General features: G+C 43.2%; 1 protein-coding gene across 2 annotated transcripts in view; it reads left to right on the forward strand.

Annotated features, from left to right (window-relative positions):
• The first annotated feature begins 7,262 nt into the window (after nt 1-7,262).
• Nucleotides 7,263-20,099, forward strand: part of ZDHHC9 (zinc finger DHHC-type palmitoyltransferase 9) — a 226,470-nt gene continuing 213,633 nt past the window's right edge. Inside the window, exon 1 of one of the 2 annotated variants that reach the window (XM_069212928.1) lies at nt 7,263-7,313. The gene's annotated coding sequence lies outside the window, so the exon portion shown is untranslated. Of the gene's footprint in view, nt 7,444-20,099 lie in introns of both variants that reach the window. The other variant, XM_069212920.1, reaches the window with a different exon arrangement.

The following is a 20,099-nucleotide window of genomic DNA, read 5'->3' on the forward strand; positions in this document are numbered from 1 at the left end:
TTCTTTTCCTTTCATATCTCTTTGAGCATTTCTACAGCCTGATCGTAAGCGACCGGGATGCAGAAATGCCCTCTAGGCACCAGGGATTTTGTTTTTGTGTGTTTATGTATAGGGGGAGCGGCCTGTAGGAGGCTGGCCTGGTATGTAGTGGGTACCTTGGGTACTTACACCTTATACCAGGTCCAGTTATCCCTTATTAATGAAATGTAGTGGTGTTCTAGCAGCTTAGGGTGATAGAGGTAGCTATAGCAGAGCAGCTAAGGCTGAACTAGGAGACATGCAAAGCTCCTGCACTACCACTTATAGTTACACAGTACATAAACACAAGTAAAGACAATACTCAGTGTTACCAAAAATAAAGGTATTTATTTGGGTGACACAGTACCAAAAATATCTTAGAGACAATACTCCTTCTGGAGGTAAGTATTATACACAATATATACACTAGACACCAAACTTAGACAAGTAAATAGTCATAGAACAATGCAAACAATAGGAAATGCTACAGATTGCAATGGGAGAAAATAGGCCTAGGGGCAACACAAACCATATACTAAGAAAGTGGAATGCAAATCACGAATTCCCCCCTAGACAAGTGTAGTGTGTGCAGAATCGCTGGGAGAGTAAGAATACAGTAAAGGTAAGTAAATTACCCCAACCCAGAGCCCTGAAAAGCAGGAGTAAAGTACTGCAAGTTTCTTTAGGACACACCACACCTTGTTTTCGGGATTTTGCAGCAGCCAACCAATTCTGCAAAGAACAACGGCTGGATTATTGGAACTGAAGACCTGCAAAGGAAGGGGACCAAGTCCAGAAGTCAAAAGAAGTTCCAGGAAGGACAGGAGCCCTTGCCAACTCAGAAGAGGGTGCAAAAGAAGAGTCCACGGTTAGTCAAAGACTACAGAATTGCACCCTCGGAAGATGCCAGCGTGTTCCTGCATGATGTAAAAGATGTCCCATGGTGTGAAAGATCGTTGCAGATGAGATTTCGTGTTGGAAGTCACCAACAAACCTTGGCTACGACAAAAGTGCATTTTGCATCAAAATGGCGCTGGATGGATCCAGGAGGGACCTGGGGGCCTCAATTCTGTTTGAGGAGGAATAGGGGGCTCTCAGCACTTTAGAGAGCCCTCAGGATGTCAGCCAGCACCCTCGGGAGTCGCAGGATCTGGGTTCAAAGGAGGTGCAAAATGCAGTTGATGCAGCACAACAAAAGAAGGTCCCACACCACCGGAGAACAACTCAGCGAGTTGAGCGTCACAGGATGGAGTGCTGGGGACCTGGGCCAGGCTGTGCATGAGGGAATTTTATAAAGAGTGCACAGAGGCCTCAGGAGGCAAAGAAGACGCAGTACACAGGGGTACTGTCGCTCTTGGGGAAGGGAAGGTCTTACCTCCTCCAAATTGCATCAGCAGGACCTCAGGACAGTCTATGTCAATGATGTCCACCCTCTGTGTCCATAGGAGCACGCTCGTCGCTCTGAAAGGAGTCCCAGGGTACTGGTTATCTTCTTGGAAGGTGCTTGCTTGGAGCATGGGAGTGACTCCGTCACTCCACAGTAGATTACTTCGGTCCTTCTGGTGTAGGATGAAGATAGGGCGTTCCCAGAGCATGCACACCGTGGAAACTGTTGCAGGTGCTGACTTGGAGCTGAGGTTGCTGAAGAAAAGTATCTCTTGTAGACACTTTGTTGCAGTTACAGCGTTTCTTGGAGCAGGCTGCAGTTGATCTGAGGACAGACGAGTCTGAAGTTGTTGCAGAGGATTCCTGAAGGAAACTTGCAAGCAGAATCTGAAGAGAACCCACAAGAGAGACCCTAAATAGCCCTACGAGGGGGATTGGCTACTTTATCAGCTAAGGACATATCAGGGGGGTCTCTGATGTCACCTGCTGGCACTGGCCACTCAGAGCCCTCCAGAGTGCCCCCACACCTTGCAAAGCAAGATGGCTGAAGTCTGGGACCCACTGGGGGAGCTCTGGGCACCAGCCCTGGTGATGGACAGGGGAGTGGTCATTCCCCTTTTCTTTGTCAAGTTTTGCGCCAGAGCAGGGAAGAAGGGGTCCCTGAACGGGTGTAGACTGGTTTATGCAAGGAGGGCACCATCTGTGCCCTTCAAAGCATTTCCAGAGGCTGGGGGAGGCTATCGCTCCCCAGCCTGTAACACCTATTTCCAAAGGGAGAGGGTGTAACACCCTGCTCTCAGAGGAAATGCTTTGTTCTGCCTTCCTGGGACTGGGCTGCCCAAACCCCAGGAGGGCAGAACCCTGTCTGTGAGGTGGCAGCGGCTGTAGCTGCAGTGCAAGTCTCAGAGAGCTGGTTTGGCAGTACTGGGGGTCCATGGTAGAGCCCTCAGAATGCATGGAATTGGCTCCCCAGTACCAGATTTAGAATGGGGGGACGATTCCATGATCTTAGACATGTTACATGGCTATATTCGGAGTTACCATTGTGAAGTTACATATAGGTATTGACCTATATGTAGTGCACACGTGTAATGGTGTCCCCGCACTCAAAAAGTCCGGGGATATGGCCCTGAACTATGTGGGGGCACCTGTGCTAGTGCAAGGGTGCCCTCACACTAAGTAACTTTGCATCTAACCTTCAGCAAGTGAAGGTTAGACATATAGGTGTCTTATAAGTTACTTAAGTGCAGTGAAAATGGCTGTGAAATAATGTGTGTATTATTTCACGCAGGCTGCAATGGCAGGCCTGTGCAAAGGCTTGTCTGAGCTCCCTATGAGTGGCAAAAGAAATGCTGCAGCCCATATGGATGTCCTGGAACCACAGTGCCCTGGGTACCTAGGTACCATATACTAGGGACTTATAAGGGGGTTCCAGTATGCCAATTGAAATTGGTAAATTAAGTCACTGGCCTACAGTGACAAATTTAAAAGCAGAGAGAGCATAAGCACTGAGATTCTGGTTAGCAGAGCCTCAGTGACACAGTTAGGCACTACACAGGCATACACATTAGGCCATAAATTATGAGCACTGGGGTCCTCACCAGCAGGATCCCAGTGAGACAGGCAAAAACATACTGACATACATGTGAAAAATGGCAGTAACATGCCAAGGAAGATGGTACTTTCCTACACGGCCCCTTTGGCCAGGGATGCTCCCCAGGGGGGCAATTAATTATTAGGCCTTTTTTGCCCCCCGGGGGGCAGAACCCACTAGACACCAGGGATCATTTTTATTTTTTCGTTTTTTACATGTGGGGAGCGACCCCTTAGGCAAGGATCGCTCCCTTTGGAGCTAATTGTTTTTAGGCCATTTCTGCCCACCTTGAGAGCAGATCGGCCTATTTTATTTAGGCCGATCTGCTCCAAGGGGGGCAGAAACCACTAGTCACCATGGATTTTTTTTTTTTTTTTTTTTTTTACGGATGTGGAGTGACCCCATAGGCAAGGGTCGCTCCCCTGGGGGCAATTTCATTTTAGGTGATTTCTGCCCACCTTGGGGCAGATCGGCCTATTGTTATTAGGCCAATCTGCCCCCCCCCCCAGGGGGGCAGAAACCACTAGACACCAGGGATTTTTTTTTAAAGTCAGTTTCACATAAGGGGAGCAACCCCTTAGGCAAGGGTCGCTCCCCTGGTGGGGGAGGCAAATTTATTTTAGGACATATTTGTCCCCGTTAGGGACAGATCGGCCTATTTCTATTAGGGATTGGTGTTTGTGTGTAGGTGTGTTTTGTTTGCGGGGCAGCCCCATGGGCAAGGGTCGCTCCCCATGGGGGCACATTACTGTTGGCCATTTCTGCCCCCCTTGGGGGCAGAAATCCCACCAGACACCAGGGAAGATTTTTTTTTTCAAAAAAAGGAGGTGGGGTATGGCATACTCCCACTCCAAATAAATGGAGACAAGGTTGTTCTGCCCACCGGTGGGCAGATGGGGCAATTAGCCCCAATCCACTCCAGAGGGGAGCAGAAAGCCTACTAGATGCCAGGAATTTTTTTTAAAAAAAATAGTGGGGTGGTGGCCACCAACCAGTATGGGCATGGTTATGCCCCCCCAACTAAAGGGGGCAACAGTCTTTCAGCTCCCCCGCGCACACTAAAACATCTTATCCCATGGCAAGTAAGCGGACATTTGATTATTTTGGGTTTGGGTTTTACATTTGGGCCAAGAGTGCTTGTTTGACTCTCAAAACCGTCCCACTTGGAATGGTGAGGGCTGCACATTTTGGACTTTAGGACTCTGCCATGTAGAAAAATCTGCAAGACCTAGACACATCTGAAAACTAAACATCTGGATGAGTCCAGGGTGGTGTGCTTCGCATGTACCCCGCACCATTTCCTTACCCACAATGCCCTGCAAACCTCCAACTTTGCTTGAAATCACACATTTTCCCCACATTTTGGTGATGGAACCTTTCGGAATCTGCAGGAATCCACATAATTCCTACCACTCAGCATTGTCGCATCTATACCGATAGAATTTCTGCCCCACTTGTCAGCCTAAAAACTTTTTTTTTTCAAACTATCCTTTTGGATCCGCTCTTGTACTACCTCATTTTCAACATGTTTTTGGCTTTGCCCTCTCACAAACACTTGGCCCACCTACACAAGTGAGGTATCATTTTTATCGGGAGGCTGAGGGGAACGTTAGTTGGTAGGAAATTTGTGCCAGTGCGGTGATCCCACACAGCAATGTGGGAAAATTGTGACTTTTTAGCTACATTTGAGGTTTGCTGAGGATTCTGAGTAAGAAAACACTGGGGCATCCATGCAAGTCACACCTCCCTGGACTTCCTTGTGTGTCTAGTTTTCAGAAATGTTTTGGTTTGGAAGGTTTCCCTGGATGGCTGCTGAGCCCAGGACCAAAAATGCAGGTACCCCCCTTCAAGCCCCCCCAACCCCACTTGCTAAAACCGGTAGTTTTGATTTTGATAATTTTGATGTGTCCACATAGTGTTTTGGGGCATTTCCTGTTGTGGGCACCAGGCCCACCCACACAAGTGAGGTACCATTTTTATCAGGAGACCTGGGGGAACGCTGGGTAGAAAGAAGTTTGTGGCTCTCCTCAGATTCCAGAACTTTGCAGCACCAAAATGTGAGGAAAAAGTGTATTTTTTACTATATTTTGAGGTTTGCTAAGCATTCTGGGTAACAGAACCTGGTGAGAACACAACAAGTTACCCCATCCCGGGTTTCCCTAGGTGTCTAGTTTTCAAAAATGCACAGGTTTGCTAGGTTTCCCTAGGTGCTGGCTGAGCTAGAGGCCAAAATCCACAGCTAGACACTTTCCAGAAAACACGTCAGATCTCAGTGTAAAAATGTGATTTGTCCATGTTGCGTTTCCTGACGCGGGCATTAGGCCTACCCACGCAAGTGAGGTATCATTTTTAATGGAAGACTTGGGGGAACACAGAATAGAAGAATAAGTGTTATTGCCTCTTGTCTTTCTCTTCATTTTTTCCTTCCAAGTGTAAGACAATGTGTAAAATAGACGTCTATTTGAGAAATGCCATGTAATTCACATGCTAGTATGGGGGCCCCGGAATTCAGAGATGTGCAAATAACCACTGCTTCTCAACACCTTATCTTGTGCCCATTTTGGAAATACAAAGGTTTCCTTGATACCTATTTTTCACTCTTTATATTTCAGCAAATGAATTGTTGTATACCCAGTATACAATGAAAGCTCATTGCAAGGTGCAGCTCCTTTATTTGCTCTGGGTACCTACGGGTCTTGATGAACCTACAAGCCTTTTATATCCTCGCAACCAGAAGAGCCCAGCAGACTTAACGGTATATTGCTTTTGAAAATCTGACATTGCAGGAAAAAGTTACAGAGTAAAACGTGGAGAGAAATGGCTGTTTTTTTCACCTCAATTTCAATATGTTCTTATTTCAGCTGTTATTTTCTGTAGGAAACCCTTGTAGGATCTACACAAATGACCCCTTGCCAAATTCAGAATTTTGTCTACCTCTCAGAAATGTTTAGCTGTCTGCGATCTGGCATTGGTTTCACACCCATCTGTGTCACTAACTGGAAGAAGGCTAAGAGCACAAAAATAGTAAAAATGGGGTATGTCCCAGTAAAATACCAAAATTGTGTTGAAAAATGTGGTTTTCTGATTCAAGTCTGCCTTTTCCTGAAAGTTGGAACAATGTGATTTTAGCACCGGAAACCCTTTGTTGATGCCATTTTCAGGGAAAAACACAAGCCTTCTTCTGCATCCCTTTTTTCCATTTTTTTTAAAAAAAACACTAAATTTTCACTGTATTTTGGCTATTTCTTTGGTCTCCTCCAGGGGAACCTACAAACTCTGGGTACCTCTAGAATCCCTAAGATGTTGGGGAAAAAGGACGCAAATTTGACGTGAGGAGCTTATGTAGACGAAACGTTATGAGGGTCTAAGAACAAACTGTCCCAAATAGCCAAAAAAAAAGGCCTGGCATCTGAGGGGGGAAAGGCCTGGCTGGCAGCAAAGGAGTTAATGATGAGTCATAGACACAACTTCAATCTTTCTCTAGCAGGAACATTAATCACAAGAGTTATCTTGACATTTTTTATTGCTGCCTGAAAGCTTTATGCACAATGAACTCTGCAGCAGGTGTTTTTAAATCGTAAGTTATTGCTAAACATAGCTCCGCCCCTGAGTTCAGTGCCCCACCTGTCAGCGCTCCGTACGCCCGCACCTCCCTAAAGCTGGCACTGGCTGAACAAGTGTGTTCTGAAGGCGGCCCTTTCATAACTCTGCCGCAGTAGTGTAGTAACCAAAGCTTTGTAAGCAGGGTGAAACTCCCTTTCAGCACACTGGTTCTTGTTTACCCAGGCAATTTCCTTATTAATAATAAAAATGTAAACTGTCTCAGAGAAAATTCTGCTCAGCGAATGTTTGCTTCCAAATGGTCCCCTACAGAGTGTTTATATCCCTGCTGCTTTAAAGGGCCTTTGAGGGTATTGGGGCGAGTCAATATAAACTGTGCATGGCGGGGAGCCGTCTCCTATGTTACCCTTTATTTTAGGGTAACTTGTGGTCATGGTTGGCCAAATGCACTCTACATCACATATGCCGCATTTGTCAAAACATGGAGTGTTTGACAGCACGGAGGATTTTTCGGTAAATATATCACCTCCTCCCCATTCCTGCACTCGGCTACGTTTCGTATTGTCGGGAATCAGTCGCGCAACCTGAGAGCTTTAGGGCCCGACGGACTATCCTCTTTCATCACAACGCACTTATGCCGCCCAATGGATATCTTGGACGCGAGAGAAGAGGCGGGATCTGCGTCTCCAAACGGCCAATGGAAGCCAAGGTTTGACTTTTTTGATTGTGTCGTCAAGAGCCATCGATTAAACAGGTATCCGTTTCCTTGAGAGCCTGGGACTAGCTCTGGACGCAGCAGGGCGGGGAGGCACCGGTCATCTAGAGCCGCAGCGGCTGAGAAGGGGCCCAGTGCGGCCTCCAGACCGTACTGTGAGGAGCTGGAGGTAGGAAGCTGCACCGGTGGGATGCTAGCGTGGAAATGAAGGAAGGGGCGCGGCAAATGAGCCAGCCGTCAGGGTTTTTTTTGTGTGTGGCCGGGCCCACGGCACGTGTGACCTGCTGACCCCGGGGTCGTGGGGTCGCTTGGATGGGGGTCGCAGCTGGGAGTGTCTGTGACGTCAGTGAGGCTGTGTTCGCTTGTGCCGTAGAGCTGTGCGGAGACTCCAAGGGCGCTGCCTGCCCCAGTTCCCACAGGGGCGTGGGCGACTCATTTACGAACTGACACACTGTACCCTTTTCCAGGGATGTCCTCTGGTCTGCAGCAGCCAGGCGAGAGTGCTCCCCGGCTCCACCACCACAGGCGGTGGACTACCGTGTCTGCTGCTCTCCTGGTACGGAAGTGCCCTTTGGATGTTTTAATTTGTCATTGCTTGGAGACCTGGCGATACTTGTACCTAGGCAGCTATAAAGAAGTCCGATCTCACTCACATCCTTAGACCCCCGCCGAAGGCATAAGGCCGTGCGCTGACGAAGCAGACAAGAGTGGGGAGAACGCAGGGCGGTGGTAAGAGTTGGCTGCCCTGCAAAGAGCGTGTGTCCGAGACTACCTAGGAGCTTGTCAATGCTGCACATGCGAGGTTTCCCACTTGTATAATGAAGATTGCGATGCTCCTCGGGGCCTCGGATATACACGCTCTTTATAGGTCTGTCTTAAGCCCAGTCTCCCCCTACGACTATTAAGGCCACGCAGCGTTTAAAACCACCCAGACGGAGCCGGATGTGCAAGCCCCCACCCACCTTTTTTAATTTAAAGAAAGCGTTGGGAGCAGAAAGGTGTTAAGGTAATGGTCTCCAGGTAAAATATTTGGGTCTAAGGGGAGAGGCGCAATTGCGCTGATATAAGGAAAACCATCTCTCCGCACGGCAATGTCTTACACGGCAGCAGCGAAAGGCAATTAAACCGTAAAGCACGCGAAGCACCGTGTAGCGCAATTGTTATCGTTACATACAAAGGTTCCTGAAGCTCATAAAAATAACATTTTAGTGGAAACGCGTACCGAATGAAATGCTTTTTTTAACAATTTTTGATTCCTGGATATTTATGCCTCCAAAGACGGTCAATTCAAATGTAACTATCTGTATAGTACTACTTGCGCAGGAAGCAGATTGTCTTGTGGCCCAATTTAAAATGCGACCGTATATGACAACCTATACCGGAAGCAGACCGTTTCGTGTTAAATTAATTGCGCTATACAAGTGGTTCCCAATCATGACTTCTGTGGACCCTCACTTTATTATTACTGGAACATGGGTACACCCCCCCCTCCCCCCCCAACACACTGAATCATTATTGGAATCTGGGGACCCCACAGTGAGTCATTGTTGAAAGTTGGGGACCTAATCTGTTAATATTTAATTTTCTAAGCAGTCGCGTACCCCCTGGGAAGACTTCGCAGACCCCCAGGGGTCCCCAGACCACATGTTTGTGACCACTGCGCTCTACAATTGTTTGAGAGGCTGATGGAACTAGAGTAAAGTCACACGTGATAGAGGTCTTTCAAAGGTTATCGCGATATGAGGCTGTGTCCATCGAATTCCGCCTTTCTGAGGGCCAAGAGAGTTGGCAGAAAATTAAAACAATTGTCACATTGAATTATATGGTAACAAATGACGGAGAAAGCGAGCGATCCTGACCTTTCCTACGAAGGCCTGTGGAAACGAACCCTCAAAATGATTTCGAGAAATGGGGCTTTTACATCATTATTTTAAAATAATTTGTCTGAACACTGCATATTTACCATTACAAATTGATTTATTCCACTTATTCTTTTGATCTACTTTCTTTTATTTGCTGTCGTCTTTCTTTCCAGTATTATTTACGTTTTCCTTAATTCCTTTTTTTTCTTCAGTCCAGTCTTCTTTCGTTTCATGTATTTATTTCTAGCTTTCTGTCCTTAAGTCCTCTGCATTTTTACGTTAATTGCTTATTTCCTTTGTTCTTATAATCCTCTTGTCCTAACTCTTTTCCATACGTGTTTCTTTCTGCACTGACTCAATTCTCTAATTCTTACTTCTTTTTTCCGTCGATCTGTTCCTTTCATTTATATTTTCTTACTACCCTTCTTTCATTTTCTCAGTCCTCTCGTCTGTTTTCTTGCTGCCCTTCTTTCCCTTCATTTTACTTCCTTCAATCCCTGCTTTCCTTTTTTTACATTCGTCTTTGCACCATTTTCCCATCCTGCTTCCTCTTTTTGTGTATTTCCCTATTTGCGTTCTGCCTGTCTTCCTTTGCACTCTATCTTCATTTGCGTCTGACCATTGCTTTCTTTGTCATTTGTATAAGTTGTCTTTCTCTTTTACTTTTCTTGGCTTCTTTTGCAACCTTTGGTCCAACTCCACTGCTGTGGTATGGCCGTTTATTCCTAGTTTTTGTTATTTTTTGCTTCGGTTTTGCCGACCAGGCAGCCGTAGATCAAAGTTAAGAAATGGCAGGAAACATATCACTCTGCTCTTCAAGCTGAACTGGGGTTTCATTACGCTCTTGCTGAGGATGGATATCCTAAAACGTCACTGACTGCCAAAACGCACCTGGACTTTGAAGGTTTTACAGATACTGCTCACACAGTCTGTTTTTTCAGAAGCTGCATGTCTTTTGAACCATTTTGAGTGTCGCCAGGCATTTGACTGCCTCCTCTAGCCGAGCCCAATTTTTACCTGTTTGTGGTCTGGTTGTTTCCTGCCTTCTAGGCAGCGGATTGGCTACATCTGGCAGAGTGCTTGGCTTTAGCTTGGATCTCCCATTAATCTGTTGTGTACACAGTGCTGGGAAACACAATCGCCTGTGTTAGGGTAGATCTTTTGCTAGCCGCATGTTTCCCTTTGCTAGTGCTTCATCCAAAATATTTGTGTCCTCAGTGCCAAGTTTGCTCGCATTCTAAAAACCACAATCTCTTTAGTAATTCCTGACAGTGCATGGGCGTACGGTAAAAGAAGTCAGTCGAAACTAACTGCATCTGGCCAGTAGGAGTTGGGAGAATGTGTTGGCCGTTCTTTGTGCTTCAGAACCTTCAGCGTTGCCATCTGATCGCAAAATGTATTAAAGTCCCTCAGATTTCTTTCTCTGTGTTGTGTCCCATTATGATGGGATAGATTCTGTTAGATTCCTCCTAGCTCCAAGGCATGGTTTCATCACTTTTTAAACTGAGATCTGTCATTTGTTTTCGGATGTGGTTTTATTTTAGTGATATTTGGCTACCCCTTTCGTCCTTTAGATGGCTGTGAATCTGTGTCCAATTAAGTATCTGCCCCAGTTGTCATATACACACATTGAATAGTGGTAGTGTAAGGAAGGAACAGTGGTACTGCCACCTGCCACCTAATTAGAGAATGATCCCAGATATCCAATCTACACATTTCTTTCAGTCAGAATGGAAGTACTGAATACTTTCTGTAAGGCAGTTTCAAATACCCATGGCCACAGGGCTTTAAGTGGAATGAAAAAATTGATTGGGGCGGATCTCTCAAAAGTGCGTGGCCTATGTGCCTAAGATCATGGTTTAAAAGCACGTAAGCTAAAAATCTGTGCATAGCATACTGTGCTGCTCGATTGGTATTTTGATGTATGTTTGTCATTGCATCCAGATATAACAACAAGTAACACTGACAATAAGCCAGGATGGTTGTTAGTTGTATAAGATAAGTAATTAACAACACTGGCTTTGTTTTATATATATATATAATTTTGAAAATGCATAATTTCTGAAACGATGAGACTGGGAAAGAACTATAATGAGTCTCTTTGGAGTTACATCAAAGGCACTGAAGGGTGAGGGTAAAAATGAAGAGCCCGATAGGGACACCTCTCAATGCCTCCTTTTTTTTTTTTTTTTTTTAAACTGTCGGTGCTGAGCACTTAAAGCTCTTTATGTCAAGTTCCTTAACCTTAAGGTGAGAAACATGGTCTGCCGCATCATATGTTTAGACACCAATAGCAGTGTCTGCTGGAAAGGTTGTCCCTCATTCACATTACGATGCAGACTAGTTCTGTGCTGCAGACATGTTGCTGTGTTAACACATCCTTAATGCCGGATACTGTTGTTGCTGCTATATGACATTGCCTGTGTGTAAATCTATCCCAGGAGACAACTGGTGGCTATAAACAGCTAATTTATGCATTCAGAAACTTACTGTCAGTGCACCACCCCAAGGGGTGTTCCAGCCTTTTTTCTGAGGTACAACAGTTGTGGGGGCTGAGCAGTCATACGTCACTTTGGCCCTCCCAAATGGGTTCATTGCTTTTCGAGGTATTCATTCTCTTTGTTTAGAGATCTATTGCTTCATTGTGTGTGTGTGGGTGTTTGGGTGTTTTTTTTTTTTTTTTTTTTTTTAACTTTGGCGTTACAAAGGTATTTTTATTTTAAAAAGTGTTGCTCTAAACTTTCACCTAGCTGTCTTTATCCATCGGTCAATGTATGATTTATGTTTTTGTTCCTACCCCTCACAGCATTGGGCACATACAAAGCCCACGTCATCCATTGCTTTTTCCTCTTTGCCTCGTACCATGTGCGCTTAAGAGCTAAAAAATAATCACCAGCCGTGTACAGTTTTTTACAAAAAAGTTAGCAAAGTCATCAGCCAAAGCCAGACCTATTGACTTCTCCAGTGCTTGTTCTTCTACGTTTTATTCAATTACGTATTTGACATTTAGTTAAGTTTGAGTCTAGGTGCAGAACAGACTGGAATTAATTGTGAGATGGATATCTAGTAAATTAATGTGAGCAATTTGACAGTACGTGAAAGACTTATATTGTTTTATATCCATCTACATGCCTCGAAAAAAACACTGAAGTGAGATTTTATCAGGTCAGCTATTTTTAGGACCTGCTTGTCCTTTCTGGTGAGTGAACTTGAGTTGGAAAGGAATAGGTGTTCTGTTCATTCAGAAATGAATGAGCAATAAAGATGCCTTTAAATCTTGTTTTATTTTGACATATTTATTGTCTGTTTAAGGACAGAGGTCAAATGTCAGGTTGTCTTTTTACTAAGTGCTGCTTGTCTTACCCTGAAAAATAGTTTTTTTTTTTTTTTACAATGTTTTTTCTCTTACTACAATTAGGCGATTTTGTAAAGTGAGGTTTTTGACAATCATTTTGCAACAAAAGGCTTTAGGATGTCAGTCTTAGAACACACAACATTTAAATAGCTTGTAACTAAATAGTGCAAATATATCAAGAATTACAAATGCACTTTTTTAGTTTAGTAATTCAGAAATGTGAAGCGAAGATTTAAATAGCAGCCAAAAAAAATCAGAACACTTTACTTATTGCTGTCCAAATGACACATATTTGCAGAAACGCGATTTCCAAACATTACTGTTTAGTTTTATCAATAAAACCACATCACTTGGATTTTTTTTGGCTATTTCAATGTAAAATGTGCTGTTTGGAAATTAGTGTTACCACTTCATGCTTTAGTTACATCTTCAGCAAAAGTTATTGTTTTGAACCATGTTTAGAGAAACAGTCTTGCCCCAATGGTAATGCTGTTAATGGATTGTATGACATTCTGATGCATGCCTTAACAACGGGGTCTGAACCCCGACTGCGTCTTTTCCATGCATACCCTTACAACAAACTTTGTTGTAAAAGCATGCTTAAAGGCACATGTGGAAACAGCATGCGTGGTTGTCATAAAAAATCAAAAAAAAAAAAAAATACCCCAACCACACTCCCTCGCCCTGAGGCCCAAAACTATTCCCACCCCTAATAAGTAAACTACCCACACTGAGCCCTAAAACCTCCCCACCCCTAATAGCTAAAGTACCCCCACCCATGCTAAGCCCTAAAAAAAATACCCCAACCTCCACCATTCCCCCTATAAACTAAACTATCCTGACACCACCCAACCTGAGCCCTAAAACCTTCACCCACCCCTAATAAGTAAACTGCCCCTGACCGCCTTAAATCCACCCCACCACTAAACACTACCCCAAACCATGCCCAGCCTCAGTGTCCTCCTCTCCTCCCGCCCTCCTTAAACCTTCCACACCACTAAAAAATAAACGACCTGCCCTTTTAAAAATAAATAAATAAAATACCCCCCCCAAACCCTGCCCCACTTAACTGCATCCTCTCCCAATCCACTAGACCGCTCTGCCTTAACCACACATGTGGTTTAGCACATGCATGGTGAAAGCAGAGAAAAAGGCAGTTGTTCATTCAGGCAAGCGTTGTTTTGCTTACGACCTGCGTGGTTCCGGCTGCATTGTAAAGGCCATTTCCCTTCTTAATTAACTAAGAGCAGGGCCACTGAAATTATGCGTACTAGAGGTCCAAATTATGTGGCCAGTTTGAGAAAATTTTGTGGCAAGGAAAGGCGCATTATGAAGCATATTTTGCAATACCATTACTTCATTAGTTTGTCATTTTTAAACTTGGTAACACAACTGGGCATTGCGTGCACCTCATTAGTACCAACTTAAGACCCGAATAGAGCAATAAGCAACAGAAGGATGACCTGTCCCCTTTGCAAAGGGCCTTTCACTGCGCAGGAAGACATGTCGTCACATATTTAGTAACTTGAACCATTTGAACTAGAAAGATTTTTTTTGTTAATCTGTAGATTATGCAGAAGATAATGGATTATGTGGCAAATACAGCAAAATAAAAATTATGCGAAAATCGCCGTAGCAACACAATTGCATAAACCCAGTGGCCTTGACTAAGAGGCAGGTCGGGTCATGTGTATCCTATATGTGGCAAGATTTATATTACGTATGGAACAAACATTTAGTCTAATAAACATGAGTTGTGTGTGTTTTTTTTTTTTTTATTTTTTGTGTGTGTGTGCGGCAGACATGCTGCACTTACATTTAAAAGTGCTATCATATGTGATGAAGAAAATAGCAGCTCTGTGAATTGAAATATTTGCCCAGATTACATAATTTGAAACCAGTTTATGGGTCAAAAATATTACAGTTAGGCCAGTTTAAGTGACTAGACTTGCAGGGCTAGTAACAATTTTATGATTTTTCAAGGCCTGATCTAGCTTTTTACATTCCTACATTCTCTTCAGCCACAAGCCCTATATAATCCCCAGTTTCCCCATGCCAATGTAGATGCATTTCTTTTCAGGCTACCTGCTATCCAGGGTACCCGAAAAGTATTCAAGCAGAACTAATTATGTGGTGTGTGAATGCAGCTACAAATTATATTGTGTAACAGGCTTCATAAAGTACTGGCACATTCACCTGCAGTTACAGGTGAATATGTACCTTAAAAGTTTTGTGTATTTTTTTTTTTTTTTTTAAATGTTGGTTGTATTTTTATATTGAGGAAACTCTTGACTGACTTCATGTGCGGTTTCTAAGCTTACTGAGCTGTCCTGCTGCCTCATCAATAACTCGCACAGCAGCATCTTCAGAAATGATCCCTTAAGAGAAATGCATAGGGACAATTGTGTTCTGCATAGATTAGGTGAGGGAAGCAAGGCACCTCCGAGGCAGCGCAGAGGCAAGTATCTTTTAGAAATGGGGGACAGTGGAATCGAGCTGACTCTTACCGTAGTTGTGTCTCACTTAATATATCATCTAGATGCTTCAAGCCACTGGACGATGGATAGAAAGAGAAGAGAGGGCTGTACTTGAATGGAATGGGCATTCGCAAAATCTGTCCCCCTCTGCAGAGAGTGCAGCACTAGGTAAAGGAGATTCAGCACTGCGGTGTTGATGGAAAGTTGGGAAACCGAAAAGACCTGGCGGGGAAAGAGTCTGAGTGCCTTGGGGTTTGAGAGGGTGGAAATATGATACAGGAGTGATGGGGTGTATGATGGTGCCTAAGATGCAGCTGTAACAGTGAGCGTTTCCTTCCACATCAGTTACTGTCCTTTGGCACCGCAAGGTCAACTTGCCTCTCAGTAAGTGGTCTGCACTCATACAATACTGGGTGCTAGCACCATCTGACTGGGAGATGCGTTCTAGTGCAAGTGGGAACAGTGAGGCAGAAGACACTCAAACTGTTTGGTAGTGTATCAGACACACTGCTTTTCCAATCCGGTAGGTGGCACAATTAAGTCCTTGGGCAGTATACCTCAATGGAATTATTAAGAACACATGGTCTATTAATAAATCTAAATAATGGAAATAAAGCAAATACATCCTAGTTTTTCTATATGTTTTATTTAAAAAAATACAGATATTTATCCTGTAAAAGGTGTGGTTCTAGATCAGGTGTTTCCAACCAGTTAACAAACTACCAGTAGTTCTCAGACCTCTTCAGAGAAGCTCACAGCCTGGAGTTCATTTCTAAATAAGCATGGCCTCACATTTTCCCTTTTAAAGTGAAGGGGAGGCTGTGTTTATTTTACATTATTATGATCAGGCAGCAGATAGCAGGACCTGATAAGGAGCAGGCTGGAGTCAGATTTATGACCAAGGGCACAGCAGTGAAGAATTGAAGCACTAAAATTCTTTGCCAACTCGGTATTCCAAGTGAGAATACAATTATGATTCTCAATGCTTTTAAATCTGGGAAAATCAAAAAGGAAAGTTATCTCATAATTAAGGTAACTTTTAATTTTCTCAATTTTTTTTCAGTGTTGCATTTAGAAACAGCAGGCCCCTCATTCCCAGTGCCTATTGGAAAACTGTGCAATATTTATCACTGAAAATTTAGCCCATTTGTAAATGGGGTGAATTTAAAGTGCAGAAAAATGTTCCACATTGTGAAGATTTTTACACTTACAACCATTTTTTTTTTTTTAATAGGAGAAAATGTATGTTTTTCTTATATATGAAACGGTGCCACATATGGCAAAAGGTATGTCCTGTGCCACAAGTATATACAACACACATAGATTCCATTCATATGCACACATGTTCATACATATCCAAAGACCACACACTCGCTGTCGCATTGCAGCACTGACATAGTACCCATGTCAAATTATTTAGCACAAACAGTAGTATCTGGCTCTATGAACATTAGGCTCAAAGTCAAGGAAGCTGAGCGTGGGGCTGTCTGATAATAATGCAATAATTGTTTAGCTTTTGGTAGCTCGCGATGATTTTCACGGATCAGATGTAGCTCTCACTACAGAAAAGGTTGAAGACCCTTGTTCTAGATCTTCTCAAAACAGAAATTTAAATTTTATGAAAGTTTTTAACAGCACATTTAAACATCTTTGGAGAGGGGTTTGCTATACATAGTACATATAGAGTAGACCGCACATAAAATAACAATCATCCTCACGTCTTTTAAGCAGTAACGCATTTTCAGGCTTGCTTTTTCTTTTTGTTAGTTCCCTTACTAATCAGCATCCTAAATAGTCCTAATACTCTAGCACCCCCACACCTTTCTCCACTCTAACAACCACAAAAGTCAGCTAATTAACTCCTAATGTCATGTTGGTGTACAGCTCACATGAGTGCAATATTTTCTTCATGTCCTTCGTAATTCCATCATACTAAATGTTCCATAGTGCTGAACTGGTTCTGTATGAAGCAATGAAATGAGTAATTTTTTTATTTTTTCATCTTTATTTATTTTTTTTCTTTAAAAAAAATAAAAAACGTCTTGAGCCCTAAACTGAGCATAAGATAGTCACAAACTGGCCTAGCTAACCTAGATAGTACATGAAATGCAAAGATGAAGTGGATTCCTCAGGTAGATATTAAAACTGATGTGTTGACTCCCCATTAACAGGTATCCAGGCATATCCAGGAGTCTCCTGGAATGAGGAGTGTATATAGTTTGTCTCTTCAAAAAATGCAGAGGCCGAGCTGTCTCAACTATTTATTGTCCTGGAATTGGAACTCTTGACATAAGAATAAGGCTTGTAAACCTTTGAAGGACCAAACATTATTTCGTAACTTTTAGTTTTGTAAAACACAACCTGTGTTTAAGCTTTCAATTGGGTGACCTTACACAAATCATCTTAACTAAAGCAGTCAACACTTGCCTTGGTAGTAACCTATTTTCCCTGTAAATTCACAAACCTGTTGCCTGCGAACGACATGGAGGATCCCTGTTGCTCAAAATAATATTTTTCCAAGCACAAAATGAAAATAACTGTATGCAACATAGAAACATTCTTGCCGCCTGTTCCCTGATGACAATGCTGTTCATGAATGAAGAGGCAAGTTATTTGTTACACATACGTTATATGTGGCATAACGCAACGGTTCTTAATCAGTGGTCCATGGACCTCTAGGTGTCAGAGACCAGTACTCTGGGGTCTGCCGCTGTTTAGAAAATTTAAATATTTGCTGATAAAGTGTGTGTGTATATATAAAGAAGCAAATTGTAAAACATCCTGTATATGTGAAAGAATGTGAAATTGGATTCTTAAGTTTATTTGGGCATGCTTACCTTTTATTCCATGGGAGCAGGACAAGTACAGGATATATTATTAAGGATGGGTGGCCGCAGTTGAAGTGCTGGCAAATGGCATACATTAGCAACAAAAAAGACACATTGATATACTAGTCTAGCATATCGTCATTTAAAATTAAAAAGCAAACTTGGAAAAACTCACAACATTCCCATTAACCCCTTCGCTGCCAGGCCTTTCCCCTCCTGTGCCAAGCCTTTTTTTGGCTATTTGCATCAGTTCGCGCTTATGCCCTCATAACTTTGTGTCCCCATAAACTACCCATGCCAAATTTGCATCCTTTTTTTCCAGCATCATAGGGATTCTAGAGATACCCAGGCTTTGTGGGTTCCCCTGAAGGAAACCAAGAAATTAGCCAAAATACAGCGAAAATGTATTTTTTTTATTTTTTTTATTTTTTTATTTTTTTCAAACAAATGGGAAAAGGGCTGCAGAAGAAGGCTTGTGGTTTTCATCAACAAAGTGTTTGTGGTGCTAAAATCGCCATCTTGCCAGCTTTCAGGAACAGGCAGACTTGAATCAGAAAACCCAATTTTTCAACACACTTTTGGCATTTTACTGGGACATAACCCATTTTTACTTTTTTTTTTTTTGTGTGTGTGTGCTTTAAGCCTCCTTCCAGTTAGTGACAGAAACGGGTGTGAAACCAGTGCTGGATCCCAGAAAGTAGAAACATTTTTGAGTTCAGTAAGGGGTAATTTGTTTACCTACAGAAAATAAGACCTGAAATAAAAAAAAATATATATTGAAATTAAGGTTTAAAAAAAAAAAAACAGCCATTTTTCTTCACGTTTTACTCTAACTTTTCCCTGCGATTTTTGAAAGCAATATTCGGTTACCTCTGCTGGACTCTTCTGGTTGTGGGGGTATATAGGGCTTGTAGGTTCATCAAGAACCCTAGGTACCCAGAGCCAATAAATGAGCTGCACCTTGCAATGGATTTTCATTCTATACCGGGTCTACAGCAATTCATTTGCTTAAATATAAAAAGTGAAAAATAGGTATCAAGAAAACCTTTGTATTTCCAAAATGGGCACAAGATAAGGTGTTGAGAAGCAGTGGTTATTTGTACATCTCTGAATTCCGGGGTGCCCATACTAGCATGTGAATTACAGGGCATTTCTCAATTAGACGTCTTTTTTACACACTGTCTTACATTTGGAAGGAAAAAATGTAGAGCAAGAAAAGGGGCAATAACACTTGCTTGGCTAGGCCTAATGCTCGCGACAGGAAACACAATAGGGACGCATCACATTTTTACATTGAAATCTGACAAGTTTTTTGCAAAGTGCCTTGCTGTAGATTTTGGCCTCTAGCTCAGCCGGCATCTAGGGAAACCTAGCAAACCTGCACATTTCTGAAAACTAGACACCTAGGGGAATCCAAGATGGGGTGACTTGTAGGGCTCTGACCAGGTTTTGTTACCCAGAATCCTTTTGCAAACCTCAATGTGGACAAAAAAACACTTTCCTCTCATTTTGGTGACAAAGTTCTGGAATCTGAGAGGAGCCACAAATTTCCTTCCACCCAACATTCCGCCAAGTCTCCTGATTAAAAATGGTACCTCACTTGTGTGGGTAGGCCTAGTGCCCGTGACAGGAAATGTCCCAAAACACAACGTGGACACATCACATTTTCCAAACGAAAACAGAGCTGTTTTTTGCAAAGTGCCTAGCTGAGGATTTTGGCCTCTAGCTCAGCCGGCAACTAGGGAAATCTACCAAACCTTGCATTTTTTTAAAACTAGACACCTAGGGGAATCCAAGATGGGGTGACTTGGGGGGCTCTGAACAGGTTCTGTTACCCAGAATCCTTTGCAAACCTCAATTTGGCCAAAAAAAACACTTTTTCCTCTCATTTCGGTGCCAAAAAGTTCTGGAATCTAAGAGGAGCAACACATTTCTTTCCACCCAGAATTCCCCCAAGTCTCCTGATAAAAATGATACCTCACTTGTGTGGGTGGCCCAGGTGCCTGCAACAGAAAAATGGCAAAAACCTGTAGAGATTGGGGATAGCACAGCGAGTTGATAAACGCATATTTTTTTTTTCCGCATCTTTTAGACTGACTCTGTTTTGGGGACCCACAAAAGTGAGGTATCATTTTACTTGGGAGACTGAGGGGAACGCTGGGTGGTAGGAAATGTGTGCCGGAGCGGTGATCCTACAAAGAAAAGTGAGGAAAATGCTTTTTAAGCAAATTTTGAGGTTTGCAGAGGAGTCTGGGTAAGAAAAGGTTGGGGGATCCAGGCAAGCCACGACTCCTTGGGGTGTC

Source organism: Pleurodeles waltl, chromosome 2_1 (genome assembly GCF_031143425.1).
Source record: "Pleurodeles waltl isolate 20211129_DDA chromosome 2_1, aPleWal1.hap1.20221129, whole genome shotgun sequence".
NCBI lineage: Eukaryota > Metazoa > Chordata > Amphibia > Caudata > Salamandridae > Pleurodeles > Pleurodeles waltl.